The sequence below is a fragment of the Oncorhynchus mykiss genome, unplaced genomic scaffold (assembly GCF_013265735.2).
Source record: "Oncorhynchus mykiss isolate Arlee unplaced genomic scaffold, USDA_OmykA_1.1 un_scaffold_156, whole genome shotgun sequence".
Classification (NCBI taxonomy): Eukaryota; Metazoa; Chordata; class Actinopteri; order Salmoniformes; family Salmonidae; genus Oncorhynchus; species Oncorhynchus mykiss.
The window spans coordinates 423,235-438,313 of record NW_023493666.1 but is presented as its reverse complement, the minus strand read 5'-3'; the positions used below and the strand labels follow the sequence as shown (position 1 = coordinate 438,313).

The 15,079-nt window shown below is 40.2% G+C and overlaps 13 non-coding genes across 13 annotated transcripts; all 13 read left to right on the top strand.

Moving 5' to 3' along the window:
• Positions 1-1,371: 1,371 nt before the first annotated feature.
• On the top strand, positions 1,372-1,443 carry trnaa-cgc. The gene has a single exon. It is a non-coding gene; the product is annotated as a tRNA-Ala (tRNA).
• Positions 1,444-1,983: 540 nt separating this feature from the next.
• trnat-ugu lies at positions 1,984-2,055 on the top strand. The gene has a single exon. It is a non-coding gene; the product is annotated as a tRNA-Thr (tRNA).
• Positions 2,056-3,446: 1,391 nt separating this feature from the next.
• On the top strand, positions 3,447-3,518 carry trnaa-cgc. The gene has a single exon. It is a non-coding gene; the product is annotated as a tRNA-Ala (tRNA).
• Positions 3,519-4,058: 540 nt separating this feature from the next.
• On the top strand, positions 4,059-4,130 carry trnat-ugu. The gene has a single exon. It is a non-coding gene; the product is annotated as a tRNA-Thr (tRNA).
• A 1,391-nt stretch (positions 4,131-5,521) lies between these two features.
• trnaa-cgc lies at positions 5,522-5,593 on the top strand. Its single transcript has one exon. It is a non-coding gene; the product is annotated as a tRNA-Ala (tRNA).
• Positions 5,594-6,133: 540 nt separating this feature from the next.
• On the top strand, positions 6,134-6,205 carry trnat-ugu. Its single transcript has one exon. It is a non-coding gene; the product is annotated as a tRNA-Thr (tRNA).
• A 1,391-nt stretch (positions 6,206-7,596) lies between these two features.
• On the top strand, positions 7,597-7,668 carry trnaa-cgc. Its single transcript has one exon. It is a non-coding gene; the product is annotated as a tRNA-Ala (tRNA).
• Positions 7,669-8,208: 540 nt separating this feature from the next.
• Positions 8,209-8,280, top strand: trnat-ugu. The gene has a single exon. It is a non-coding gene; the product is annotated as a tRNA-Thr (tRNA).
• Positions 8,281-9,671: 1,391 nt separating this feature from the next.
• trnaa-cgc lies at positions 9,672-9,743 on the top strand. Its single transcript has one exon. It is a non-coding gene; the product is annotated as a tRNA-Ala (tRNA).
• Positions 9,744-11,755: 2,012 nt separating this feature from the next.
• On the top strand, positions 11,756-11,827 carry trnaa-cgc. The gene has a single exon. It is a non-coding gene; the product is annotated as a tRNA-Ala (tRNA).
• A 540-nt stretch (positions 11,828-12,367) lies between these two features.
• trnat-ugu lies at positions 12,368-12,439 on the top strand. The gene has a single exon. It is a non-coding gene; the product is annotated as a tRNA-Thr (tRNA).
• Positions 12,440-13,830: 1,391 nt separating this feature from the next.
• On the top strand, positions 13,831-13,902 carry trnaa-cgc. Its single transcript has one exon. It is a non-coding gene; the product is annotated as a tRNA-Ala (tRNA).
• Positions 13,903-14,442: 540 nt separating this feature from the next.
• Positions 14,443-14,514, top strand: trnat-ugu. Its single transcript has one exon. It is a non-coding gene; the product is annotated as a tRNA-Thr (tRNA).
• Positions 14,515-15,079: the final 565 nt, after the last annotated feature.

The following is a 15,079-nucleotide window of genomic DNA, read 5'->3' as shown; positions in this document are numbered from 1 at the left end:
CATGGGAAGGTTCTTTCACTGGAGGACTTTGAAGAAAAAAAAGTTTTCTCAAAATGGCAACCCTGCTATTATATAGTAAGGGCCTCTACGGTAGAGCTAATACTTGAAATGCATGCGCTCTGAAGTTAATCCCCAAATTCTCTAATGAGGATATTTAGTTGTGAAATTAGCTTTTGCACAACTCTACTTTCCAGAATGTTGACATTTTAAGAAGGAAATAGATGTGCTAAGTCATCTGTTTTTGTAAACTGAAGCACATGGGTTCAATCCTAGGTTCAAGCCTTGTTCGACATTTATGGAAGCTAGATGATATTATGGAAATGTACTTTCATTAGAACAGTGTAAAGAATTGTATTGATATGGCCACTACGACCTGTATGCTCTAGCCGGCTGGCCCGCGCTACATATTCGTCGCCAGACCCACTGGTTCCAGGTCATCTTTTTAGTCTATGCTAGGTAAAGCTCCGCCTCATCTCAGCTCACTGGTCACGATAACAACACCCACCCGTAGCACGCGCTCCAGCAGGTATATCTCACTGGTCATCCCCAAAGCCAACACCTCCTTTGGCCGCCTTTCCTTCCAGTTCTCTGCTGACAATGACTGGAACGAATTGCAAAAATCGCAGAAGCTGGAGACATATTTCCCTCACTAACTTTCAGTGTTGCCAACTTAGCGACTTAGTCGCTATATTTAGCAAGTATTCAGACCCCTCTGAATACTTGCAGACATTTTCATTTTACTCACCTTTTGTCTCTTCCACAATGTTATTCCTCACTCCTACAGTGACCATCACAATTGCATGCACATGGACAATTATGCAATTTAGGTGATGACATCATTTAGCAACTTCTAGCGACTTTTAGGACAGCCAATAGCTACTTTCCTTACTGAGGTGTTGGCAACACTGCTAACTTTAAACATCGGCTATTTGAGCAGCTAACTGATCGCTGCAGCTGTACAAAGCCCATCTGTAAATAGCCCACCCAATCTACCTACCTCATCCCCATATTGTTTTAATATACTTTCTGCTCTTTGCACACCAGTATTTCTACTTGCACATCATCATCTGCTCATCTATCACTGCAGTGTTAATTTGCTAAATTGTAAATACTTCGATACTATGGCCTATTTATTGCCTTACCACCATTTGCACGCACTGTATATAGACTTTCTTTTTTTTCTTCTATTGTGTTATTGACTGTACGCTTGTTTATTCCATGTGTAACTCTGTGTTGTTGTTTGTGTTGCGCTGCTTTGCTTTATCTTGGCCAGGTCGCAGTTGAATATGAAAACTTGTTCTCAACTAGCTTACCTGGTTAATAATAGGTGAAATTAAAAAAAATAAGAAACATTTTTTTCTTTCCCAGAAAGGGGATGTAGCTCAGTGGTAGAGCGCATGCTTCGCATGTATGAGGTCCTGGGTTCAATCCCCAGCTTCTCCATTAAAATTTTTGCAATGGCCCATCTCCTACTTTCCAGAATGTTGAAATTCTCAGCAGGAAACAGAGATGTGCTAAATCATTTGCTCTTGTAATCTGAAGAACATGTGTTCAATCCCTGTTCGTACATTTATGGAACAGAAGTGGCATGGTTGCCAACTTCAATTGCATCATTTTCAAAAACTGAAGTTCATGGGTTAGATGACTGTCCATACTTGCTTGTATTTAGAATTGCTGCTATCATTTCATTGCAGTTTCAATGGAGTGGTGTATATAAAAAGTACATTGTATTAATTGCATTTTATCTGCAAATAAAATGGGATCCAAGCTCAGAGGGGGAGTGCATGCTATTTTAGTATGAGGTCCTTGGTTCAATCCCAAGGTTCTCCACTGAGTATTTGTGTGCCAAATTCACATTACACAACTCCTACTTTTCAGAATGTTAAAATTCTCACAGGAAACAGAGATGTTATTTGTGTGCCATATTCACATTACACAACTACTACTTTCCAGAATGTTGATAAATATCTTACAGCATAGAGTGGCATGGTGGCCAAGCGGTAAGGCGTCGGTCTTGTAAACCAAAGATCATGGGTTCAAATCCCATCCGTACCTTACTGAAAGATAGCTGGTACCATGGGAAGGTTCTTTCACTGGAGGACTTTGAAGAAAAAAAAGTTTTCTCAAAATGGCAACCCTGCTATTATATAGTAAGGGCCTCTACGGTAGAGCTAATACTTGAAATGCATGCGCTCTGAAGTTAATCCCCAAATTCTCTAATGAGTATATTTAGTTGTGAAATTAGCTTTTGCACAACTCTACTTTCCAGAATGTTGACATTTTAAGAAGGAAATAGATGTGCTAAGTCATCTGTTTTTGTAAACTGAAGCACATGGGTTCAATCCTAGGTTCAAGCCTTGTTCGACATTTATGGAAGCTAGATGATATTATGGAAATGTACTTTCATTAGAACAGTGTAAAGAATTGTATTGATATGGCCACTACGACCTGTATGCTCTAGTCGGCTGGCCCGCGCTACATATTCGTCGCCAGACCCACTGGTTCCAGGTCATCTTTTTAGTCTATGCTAGGTAAAGCTCCGCCTCATCTCAGCTCACTGGTCACGATAACAACACCCACCCGTAGCACGCGCTCCAGCAGGTATATCTCACTGGTCATCCCCAAAGCCAACACCTCCTTTGGCCGCCTTTCCTTCCAGTTCTCTGCTGACAATGACTGGAACGAATTGCAAAAATCGCAGAAGCTGGAGACATATTTCCCTCACTAACTTTCAGTGTTGCCAACTTAGCGACTTAGTCGCTATATTTAGCAAGTATTCAGACCCCTCTGAATACTTGCAGACATTTTCATTTTACTCACCTTTTGTCTCTTCCACAATGTTATTCCTCACTCCTACAGTGACCATCACAATTGCATGCACATGGACAATTATGCAATTTAGGTGATGACATCATTTAGCAACTTCTAGCGACTTTTAGGACAGCCAATAGCTACTTTCCTTACTGAGGTGTTGGCAACACTGCTAACTTTAAACATCGGCTATTTGAGCAGCTAACTGATCGCTGCAGCTGTACAAAGCCCATCTGTAAATAGCCCACCCAATCTACCTACCTCATCCCCATATTGTTTTAATATACTTTCTGCTCTTTGCACACCAGTATTTCTACTTGCACATCATCATCTGCTCATCTATCACTGCAGTGTTAATTTGCTAAATTGTAAATACTTCGATACTATGGCCTATTTATTGCCTTACCACCATTTGCACGCACTGTATATAGACTTTCTTTTTTTTCTTCTATTGTGTTATTGACTGTACGCTTGTTTATTCCATGTGTAACTCTGTGTTGTTGTTTGTGTTGCGCTGCTTTGCTTTATCTTGGCCAGGTCGCAGTTGAATATGAAAACTTGTTCTCAACTAGCTTACCTGGTTAATAATAGGTGAAATTAAAAAAAATAAGAAACATTTTTTTCTTTCCCAGAAAGGGGATGTAGCTCAGTGGTAGAGCGCATGCTTCGCATGTATGAGGTCCTGGGTTCAATCCCCAGCTTCTCCATTAAAATTTTTGCAATGGCCCATCTCCTACTTTCCAGAATGTTGAAATTCTCAGCAGGAAACAGAGATGTGCTAAATCATTTGCTCTTGTAATCTGAAGAACATGTGTTCAATCCCTGTTCGTACATTTATGGAACAGAAGTGGCATGGTTGCCAACTTCAATTGCATCATTTTCAAAAACTGAAGTTCATGGGTTAGATGACTGTCCATACTTGCTTGTATTTAGAATTGCTGCTATCATTTCATTGCAGTTTCAATGGAGTGGTGTATATAAAAAGTACATTGTATTAATTGCATTTTATCTGCAAATAAAATGGGATCCAAGCTCAGAGGGGGAGTGCATGCTATTTTAGTATGAGGTCCTTGGTTCAATCCCAAGGTTCTCCACTGAGTATTTGTGTGCCAAATTCACATTACACAACTCCTACTTTTCAGAATGTTAAAATTCTCACAGGAAACAGAGATGTTATTTGTGTGCCATATTCACATTACACAACTACTACTTTCCAGAATGTTGATAAATATCTTACAGCATAGAGTGGCATGGTGGCCAAGCGGTAAGGCGTCGGTCTTGTAAACCAAAGATCATGGGTTCAAATCCCATCCGTACCTTACTGAAAGATAGCTGGTACCATGGGAAGGTTCTTTCACTGGAGGACTTTGAAGAAAAAAAAGTTTTCTCAAAATGGCAACCCTGCTATTATATAGTAAGGGCCTCTACGGTAGAGCTAATACTTGAAATGCATGCGCTCTGAAGTTAATCCCCAAATTCTCTAATGAGTATATTTAGTTGTGAAATTAGCTTTTGCACAACTCTACTTTCCAGAATGTTGACATTTTAAGAAGGAAATAGATGTGCTAAGTCATCTGTTTTTGTAAACTGAAGCACATGGGTTCAATCCTAGGTTCAAGCCTTGTTCGACATTTATGGAAGCTAGATGATATTATGGAAATGTACTTTCATTAGAACAGTGTAAAGAATTGTATTGATATGGCCACTACGACCTGTATGCTCTAGTCGGCTGGCCCGCGCTACATATTCGTCGCCAGACCCACTGGTTCCAGGTCATCTTTTTAGTCTATGCTAGGTAAAGCTCCGCCTCATCTCAGCTCACTGGTCACGATAACAACACCCACCCGTAGCACGCGCTCCAGCAGGTATATCTCACTGGTCATCCCCAAAGCCAACACCTCCTTTGGCCGCCTTTCCTTCCAGTTCTCTGCTGACAATGACTGGAACGAATTGCAAAAATCGCAGAAGCTGGAGACATATTTCCCTCACTAACTTTCAGTGTTGCCAACTTAGCGACTTAGTCGCTATATTTAGCAAGTATTCAGACCCCTCTGAATACTTGCAGACATTTTCATTTTACTCACCTTTTGTCTCTTCCACAATGTTATTCCTCACTCCTACAGTGACCATCACAATTGCATGCACATGGACAATTATGCAATTTAGGTGATGACATCATTTAGCAACTTCTAGCGACTTTTAGGACAGCCAATAGCTACTTTCCTTACTGAGGTGTTGGCAACACTGCTAACTTTAAACATCGGCTATTTGAGCAGCTAACTGATCGCTGCAGCTGTACAAAGCCCATCTGTAAATAGCCCACCCAATCTACCTACCTCATCCCCATATTGTTTTAATATACTTTCTGCTCTTTGCACACCAGTATTTCTACTTGCACATCATCATCTGCTCATCTATCACTGCAGTGTTAATTTGCTAAATTGTAAATACTTCGATACTATGGCCTATTTATTGCCTTACCACCATTTGCACGCACTGTATATAGACTTTATTTTTTTTCTTCTATTGTGTTATTGACTGTACGCTTGTTTATTCCATGTGTAACTCTGTGTTGTTGTTTGTGTTGCGCTGCTTTGCTTTATCTTGGCCAGGTCGCAGTTGAATATGAAAACTTGTTCTCAACTAGCTTACCTGGTTAATAATAGGTGAAATTAAAAAAAATAAGAAACATTTTTTTCTTTCCCAGAAAGGGGATGTAGCTCAGTGGTAGAGCGCATGCTTCGCATGTATGAGGTCCTGGGTTCAATCCCCAGCTTCTCCATTAAAATTTTTGCAATGGCCCATCTCCTACTTTCCAGAATGTTGAAATTCTCAGCAGGAAACAGAGATGTGCTAAATCATTTGCTCTTGTAATCTGAAGAACATGTGTTCAATCCCTGTTCGTACATTTATGGAACAGAAGTGGCATGGTTGCCAACTTCAATTGCATCATTTTCAAAAACTGAAGTTCATGGGTTAGATGACTGTCCATACTTGCTTGTATTTAGAATTGCTGCTATCATTTCATTGCAGTTTCAATGGAGTGGTGTATATAAAAAGTACATTGTATTAATTGCATTTTATCTGCAAATAAAATGGGATCCAAGCTCAGAGGGGGAGTGCATGCTATTTTAGTATGAGGTCCTTGGTTCAATCCCAAGGTTCTCCACTGAGTATTTGTGTGCCAAATTCACATTACACAACTCCTACTTTTCAGAATGTTAAAATTCTCACAGGAAACAGAGATGTTATTTGTGTGCCATATTCACATTACACAACTACTACTTTCCAGAATGTTGATAAATATCTTGCAGCATAGAGTGGCATGGTGGCCAAGCGGTAAGGCGTCGGTCTTGTAAACCAAAGATCATGGGTTCAAATCCCATCCGTACCTTACTGAAAGATAGCTGGTACCATGGGAAGGTTCTTTCACTGGAGGACTTTGAAGAAAAAAAAGTTTTCTCAAAATGGCAACCCTGCTATTATATAGTAAGGGCCTCTACGGTAGAGCTAATACTTGAAATGCATGCGCTCTGAAGTTAATCCCCAAATTCTCTAATGAGTATATTTAGTTGTGAAATTAGCTTTTGCACAACTCTACTTTCCAGAATGTTGACATTTTAAGAAGGAAATAGATGTGCTAAGTCATCTGTTTTTGTAAACTGAAGCACATGGGTTAAATCCTAGGTTCAAGCCTTGTTCGACATTTATGGAAGCTAGATGATATTATGGAAATGTACTTTCATTAGAACAGTGTAAAGAATTGTATTGATATGGCCACTACGACCTGTATGCTCTAGTCGGCTGGCCCGCGCTACATATTCGTCGCCAGACCCACTGGTTCCAGGTCATCTTTTTAGTCTATGCTAGGTAAAGCTCCGCCTCATCTCAGCTCACTGGTCACGATAACAACACCCACCCGTAGCACGCGCTCCAGCAGGTATATCTCACTGGTCATCCCCAAAGCCAACACCTCCTTTGGCCGCCTTTCCTTCCAGTTCTCTGCTGACAATGACTGGAACGAATTGCAAAAATCGCAGAAGCTGGAGACATATTTCCCTCACTAACTTTCAGTGTTGCCAACTTAGCGACTTAGTCGCTATATTTAGCAAGTATTCAGACCCCTCTGAATACTTGCAGACATTTTCATTTTACTCACCTTTTGTCTCTTCCACAATGTTATTCCTCACTCCTACAGTGACCATCACAATTGCATGCACATGGACAATTATGCAATTTAGGTGATGACATCATTTAGCAACTTCTAGCGACTTTTAGGACAGCCAATAGCTACTTTCCTTACTGAGGTGTTGGCAACACTGCTAACTTTAAACATCGGCTATTTGAGCAGCTAACTGATCGCTGCAGCTGTACAAAGCCCATCTGTAAATAGCCCACCCAATCTACCTACCTCATCCCCATATTGTTTTAATATACTTTCTGCTCTTTGCACACCAGTATTTCTACTTGCACATCATCATCTGCTCATCTATCACTGCAGTGTTAATTTGCTAAATTGTAAATACTTCGATACTATGGCCTATTTATTGCCTTACCACCATTTGCACGCACTGTATATAGACTTTCTTTTTTTTCTTCTATTGTGTTATTGACTGTACGCTTGTTTATTCCATGTGTAACTCTGTGTTGTTGTTTGTGTTGCGCTGCTTTGCTTTATCTTGGCCAGGTCGCAGTTGAATATGAAAACTTGTTCTCAACTAGCTTACCTGGTTAATAATAGGTGAAATTAAAAAAAATAAGAAACATTTTTTTCTTTCCCAGAAAGGGGATGTAGCTCAGTGGTAGAGCGCATGCTTCGCATGTATGAGGTCCTGGGTTCAATCCCCAGCTTCTCCATTAAAATTTTTGCAATGGCCCATCTCCTACTTTCCAGAATGTTGAAATTCTCAGCAGGAAACAGAGATGTGCTAAATCATTTGCTCTTGTAATCTGAAGAACATGTGTTCAATCCCTGTTCGTACATTTATGGAACAGAAGTGGCATGGTTGCCAACTTCAATTGCATCATTTTCAAAAACTGAAGTTCATGGGTTAGATGACTGTCCATACTTGCTTGTATTTAGAATTGCTGCTATCATTTCATTGCAGTTTCAATGGAGTGGTGTATATAAAAAGTACATTGTATTAATTGCATTTTATCTGCAAATAAAATGGGATCCAAGCTCAGAGGGGGAGTGCATGCTATTTTAGTATGAGGTCCTTGGTTCAATCCCAAGGTTCTCCACTGAGTATTTGTGTGCCAAATTCACATTACACAACTCCTACTTTTCAGAATGTTAAAATTCTCACAGGAAACAGAGATGTTATTTGTGTGCCATATTCACATTACACAACTACTACTTTCCAGAATGTTGATAAATATCTTACAGCATAGAGTGGCATGGTGGCCAAGCGGTAAGGCGTCGGTCTTGTAAACCAAAGATCATGGGTTCAAATCCCATCCGTACCTTACTGAAAGATAGCTGGTACCATGGGAAGGTTCTTTCACTGGAGGACTTTGAAGAAAAAAAAGTTTTCTCAAAATGGCAACCCTGCTATTATATAGTAAGGGCCTCTACGGTAGAGCTAATACTTGAAATGCATGCGCTCTGAAGTTAATCCCCAAATTCTCTAATGAGTATATTTAGTTGTGAAATTAGCTTTTGCACAACTCTACTTTCCAGAATGTTGACATTTTAAGAAGGAAATAGATGTGCTAAGTCATCTGTTTTTGTAAACTGAAGCACATGGGTTAAATCCTAGGTTCAAGCCTTGTTCGACATTTATGGAAGCTAGATGATATTATGGAAATGTACTTTCATTAGAACAGTGTAAAGAATTGTATTGATATGGCCACTACGACCTGTATGCTCTAGTCGGCTGGCCCGCGCTACATATTCGTCGCCAGACCCACTGGTTCCAGGTCATCTTTTTAGTCTATGCTAGGTAAAGCTCCGCCTCATCTCAGCTCACTGGTCACGATAACAACACCCACCCGTAGCACGCGCTCCAGCAGGTATATCTCACTGGTCATCCCCAAAGCCAACACCTCCTTTGGCCGCCTTTCCTTCCAGTTCTCTGCTGACAATGACTGGAACGAATTGCAAAAATCGCAGAAGCTGGAGACATATTTCCCTCACTAACTTTCAGTGTTGCCAACTTAGCGACTTAGTCGCTATATTTAGCAAGTATTCAGACCCCTCTGAATACTTGCAGACATTTTCATTTTACTCACCTTTTGTCTCTTCCACAATGTTATTCCTCACTCCTACAGTGACCATCACAATTGCATGCACATGGACAATTATGCAATTTAGGTGATGACATCATTTAGCAACTTCTAGCGACTTTTAGGACAGCCAATAGCTACTTTCCTTACTGAGGTGTTGGCAACACTGCTAACTTTAAACATCGGCTATTTGAGCAGCTAACTGATCGCTGCAGCTGTACAAAGCCCATCTGTAAATAGCCCACCCAATCTACCTACCTCATCCCCATATTGTTTTAATATACTTTCTGCTCTTTGCACACCAGTATTTCTACTTGCACATCATCATCTGCTCATCTATCACTGCAGTGTTAATTTGCTAAATTGTAAATACTTCGATACTATGGCCTATTTATTGCCTTACCACCATTTGCACGCACTGTATATAGACTTTCTTTTTTTTCTTCTATTGTGTTATTGACTGTACGCTTGTTTATTCCATGTGTAACTCTGTGTTGTTGTTTGTGTTGCGCTGCTTTGCTTTATCTTGGCAAGGTCGCAGTTGAATATGAAAACTTGTTCTCAACTAGCTTACCTGGTTAATAATAGGTGAAATTAAAAAAAATAAGAAACATTTTTTTCTTTCCCAGAAAGGGGATGTAGCTCAGTGGTAGAGCGCATGCTTCGCATGTATGAGGTCCTGGGTTCAATCCCCAGCTTCTCCATTAAAATTTTTGCAATGGCCCATCTCCTACTTTCCAGAATGTTGAAATTCTCAGCAGGAAACAGAGATGTGCTAAATCATTTGCTCTTGTAATCTGAAGAACATGTGTTCAATCCCTGTTCGTACATTTATGGAACAGAAGTGGCATGGTTGCCAACTTCAATTGCATCATTTTCAAAAACTGAAGTTCATGGGTTAGATGACTGTCCATACTTGCTTGTATTTAGAATTGCTGCTATCATTTCATTGCAGTTTCAATGGAGTGGTGTATATAAAAAGTACATTGTATTAATTGCATTTTATCTGCAAATAAAATGGGATCCAAGCTCAGAGGGGGAGTGCATGCTATTTTAGTATGAGGTCCTTGGTTCAATCCCAAGGTTCTCCACTGAGTATTTGTGTGCCAAATTCACATTACACAACTCCTACTTTTCAGAATGTTAAAATTCTCACAGGAAACAGAGATGTTATTTGTGTGCCATATTCACATTACACAACTACTACTTTCCAGAATGTTGATAAATATCTTGCAGCATAGAGTGGCATGGTGGCCAAGCGGTAAGGCGTCGGTCTTGTAAACCATATTCCATATAGATCATGGGTTCAAATCCCATCCGTACCTTACTGAAAGATTGCTGGTACCATGGGAAGGTTCTTTCACTGGAGGACTTTAAAGAAAAAAAAGTTTTCTCAAAATGGCAACCCTGCTATTATATAGTAAGGGCCTCTACGGTAGAGCTAATACTTGAAATGCATGCGCTCTGAAGTTAATCCCCAAATTCTCTAATGAGTATATTTAGTTGTGAAATTAGCTTTTGCACAACTCTACTTTCCAGAATGTTGACATTTTAAGAAGGAAATAGATGTGCTAAGTCATCTGTTTTTGTAAACTGAAGCACATGGGTTCAATCCTAGGTTCAAGCCTTGTTCGACATTTATGGAAGCTAGATGATATTATGGAAATGTACTTTCATTAGAACAGTGTAAAGAATTGTATTGATATGGCCACTACGACCTGTATGCTCTAGTCGGCTGGCCCGCGCTACATATTCGTCGCCAGACCCACTGGTTCCAGGTCATCTTTTTAGTCTATGCTAGGTAAAGCTCCGCCTCATCTCAGCTCACTGGTCACGATAACAACACCCACCCGTAGCACGCGCTCCAGCAGGTATATCTCACTGGTCATCCCCAAAGCCAACACCTCCTTTGGCCGCCTTTCCTTCCAGTTCTCTGCTGACAATGACTGGAACGAATTGCAAAAATCGCAGAAGCTGGAGACATATTTCCCTCACTAACTTTCAGTGTTGCCAACTTAGCGACTTAGTCGCTATATTTAGCAAGTATTCAGACCCCTCTGAATACTTGCAGACATTTTCATTTTACTCACCTTTTGTCTCTTCCACAATGTTATTCCTCACTCCTACAGTGACCATCACAATTGCATGCACATGGACAATTATGCAATTTAGGTGATGACATCATTTAGCAACTTCTAGCGACTTTTAGGACAGCCAATAGCTACTTTCCTTACTGAGGTGTTGGCAACACTGCTAACTTTAAACATCGGCTATTTGAGCAGCTAACTGATCGCTGCAGCTGTACAAAGCCCATCTGTAAATAGCCCACCCAATCTACCTACCTCATCCCCATATTGTTTTAATATACTTTCTGCTCTTTGCACACCAGTATTTCTACTTGCACATCATCATCTGCTCATCTATCACTGCAGTGTTAATTTGCTAAATTGTAAATACTTCGATACTATGGCCTATTTATTGCCTTACCACCATTTGCACGCACTGTATATAGACTTTCTTTTTTTTCTTCTATTGTGTTATTGACTGTACGCTTGTTTATTCCATGTGTAACTCTGTGTTGTTGTTTGTGTTGCGCTGCTTTGCTTTATCTTGGCCAGGTCGCAGTTGAATATGAAAACTTGTTCTCAACTAGCTTACCTGGTTAATAATAGGTGAAATTAAAAAAAATAAGAAACATTTTTTTCTTTCCCAGAAAGGGGATGTAGCTCAGTGGTAGAGCGCATGCTTCGCATGTATGAGGTCCTGGGTTCAATCCCCAGCTTCTCCATTAAAATTTTTGCAATGGCCCATCTCCTACTTTCCAGAATGTTGAAATTCTCAGCAGGAAACAGAGATGTGCTAAATCATTTGCTCTTGTAATCTGAAGAACATGTGTTCAATCCCTGTTCGTACATTTATGGAACAGAAGTGGCATGGTTGCCAACTTCAATTGCATAATTTTCAAAAACTGAAGTTCATGGGTTAGATGACTGTCCATACTTGCTTGTATTTAGAATTGCTGCTATCATTTCATTGCAGTTTCAATGGAGTGGTGTATATAAAAAGTACATTGTATTAATTGCATTTTATCTGCAAATAAAATGGGATCCAAGCTCAGAGGGGGAGTGCATGCTATTTTAGTATGAGGTCCTTGGTTCAATCCCAAGGTTCTCCACTGAGTATTTGTGTGCCAAATTCACATTACACAACTCCTACTTTTCAGAATGTTAAAATTCTCACAGGAAACAGAGATGTTATTTGTGTGCCATATTCACATTACACAACTACTACTTTCCAGAATGTTGATAAATATCTTACAGCATAGAGTGGCATGGTGGCCAAGCGGTAAGGCGTCGGTCTTGTAAACCAAAGATCATGGGTTCAAATCCCATCCGTACCTTACTGAAAGATAGCTGGTACCATGGGAAGGTTCTTTCACTGGAGGACTTTGAAGAAAAAAAAGTTTTCTCAAAATGGCAACCCTGCTATTATATAGTAAGGGCCTCTACGGTAGAGCTAATACTTGAAATGCATGCGCTCTGAAGTTAATCCCCAAATTCTCTAATGAGGATATTTAGTTGTGAAATTAGCTTTTGCACAACTCTACTTTCCAGAATGTTGACATTTTAAGAAGGAAATAGATGTGCTAAGTCATCTGTTTTTGTAAACTGAAGCACATGGGTTCAATCCTAGGTTCAAGCCTTGTTCGACATTTATGGAAGCTAGATGATATTATGGAAATGTACTTTCATTAGAACAGTGTAAAGAATTGTATTGATATGGCCACTACGACCTGTATGCTCTAGTCGGCTGGCCCGCGCTACATATTCGTCGCCAGACCCACTGGTTCCAGGTCATCTTTTTAGTCTATGCTAGGTAAAGCTCCGCCTCATCTCAGCTCACTGGTCACGATAACAACACCCACCCGTAGCACGCGCTCCAGCAGGTATATCTCACTGGTCATCCCCAAAGCCAACACCTCCTTTGGCCGCCTTTCCTTCCAGTTCTCTGCTGACAATGACTGGAACGAATTGCAAAAATCGCAGAAGCTGGAGACATATTTCCCTCACTAACTTTCAGTGTTGCCAACTTAGCGACTTAGTCGCTATATTTAGCAAGTATTCAGACCCCTCTGAATACTTGCAGACATTTTCATTTTACTCACCTTTTGTCTCTTCCACAATGTTATTCCTCACTCCTACAGTGACCATCACAATTGCATGCACATGGACAATTATGCAATTTAGGTGATGACATCATTTAGCAACTTCTAGCGACTTTTAGGACAGCCAATAGCTACTTTCCTTACTGAGGTGTTGGCAACACTGCTAACTTTAAACATCGGCTATTTGAGCAGCTAACTGATCGCTGCAGCTGTACAAAGCCCATCTGTAAATAGCCCACCCAATCTACCTACCTCATCCCCATATTGTTTTAATATACTTTCTGCTCTTTGCACACCAGTATTTCTACTTGCACATCATCATCTGCTCATCTATCACTGCAGTGTTAATTTGCTAAATTGTAAATACTTCGATACTATGGCCTATTTATTGCCTTACCACCATTTGCACGCACTGTATATAGACTTTATTTTTTTTCTTCTATTGTGTTATTGACTGTACGCTTGTTTATTCCATGTGTAACTCTGTGTTGTTGTTTGTGTTGCGCTGCTTTGCTTTATCTTGGCCAGGTCGCAGTTGAATATGAAAACTTGTTCTCAACTAGCTTACCTGGTTAATAATAGGTGAAATTAAAAAAAATAAGAAACATTTTTTTCTTTCCCAGAAAGGGGATGTAGCTCAGTGGTAGAGCGCATGCTTCGCATGTATGAGGTCCTGGGTTCAATCCCCAGCTTCTCCATTAAAATTTTTGCAATGGCCCATCTCCTACTTTCCAGAATGTTGAAATTCTCAGCAGGAAACAGAGATGTGCTAAATCATTTGCTCTTGTAATCTGAAGAACATGTGTTCAATCCCTGTTCGTACATTTATGGAACAGAAGTGGCATGGTTGCCAACTTCAATTGCATCATTTTCAAAAACTGAAGTTCATGGGTTAGATGACTGTCCATACTTGCTTGTATTTAGAATTGCTGCTATCATTTCATTGCAGTTTCAATGGAGTGGTGTATATAAAAAGTACATTGTATTAATTGCATTTTATCTGCAAATAAAATGGGATCCAAGCTCAGAGGGGGAGTGCATGCTATTTTAGTATGAGGTCCTTGGTTCAATCCCAAGGTTCTCCACTGAGTATTTGTGTGCCAAATTCACATTACACAACTCCTACTTTTCAGAATGTTAAAATTCTCACAGGAAACAGAGATGTTATTTGTGTGCCATATTCACATTACACAACTACTACTTTCCAGAATGTTGATAAATATCTTACAGCATAGAGTGGCATGGTGGCCAAGCGGTAAGGCGTCGGTCTTGTAAACCAAAGATCATGGGTTCAAATCCCATCCGTACCTTACTGAAAGATAGCTGGTACCATGGGAAGGTTCTTTCACTGGAGGACTTTGAAGAAAAAAAAGTTTTCTCAAAATGGCAACCCTGCTATTATATAGTAAGGGCCTCTACGGTAGAGCTAATACTTGAAATGCATGCGCTCTGAAGTTAATCCCCAAATTCTCTAATGAGTATATTTAGTTGTGAAATTAGCTTTTGCACAACTCTACTTTCCAGAATGTTGACATTTTAAGAAGGAAATAGATGTGCTAAGTCATCTGTTTTTGTAAACTGAAGCACATGGGTTCAATCCTAGGTTCAAGCCTTGTTCGACATTTATGGAAGCTAGATGATATTATGGAAATGTACTTTCATTAGAACAGTGTAAAGAATTGTATTGATATGGCCACTACGACCTGTATGCTCTAGTCGGCTGGCCCGCGCTACATATTCGTCGCCAGACCCACTGGTTCCAGGTCATCTTTTTAGTCTATGCTAGGTAAAGCTCCGCCTCATCTCAGCTCACTGGTCACGATAACAACACCCACCCGTAGCACGCGCTCCAGCAGGTATATCTCACTGGTCATC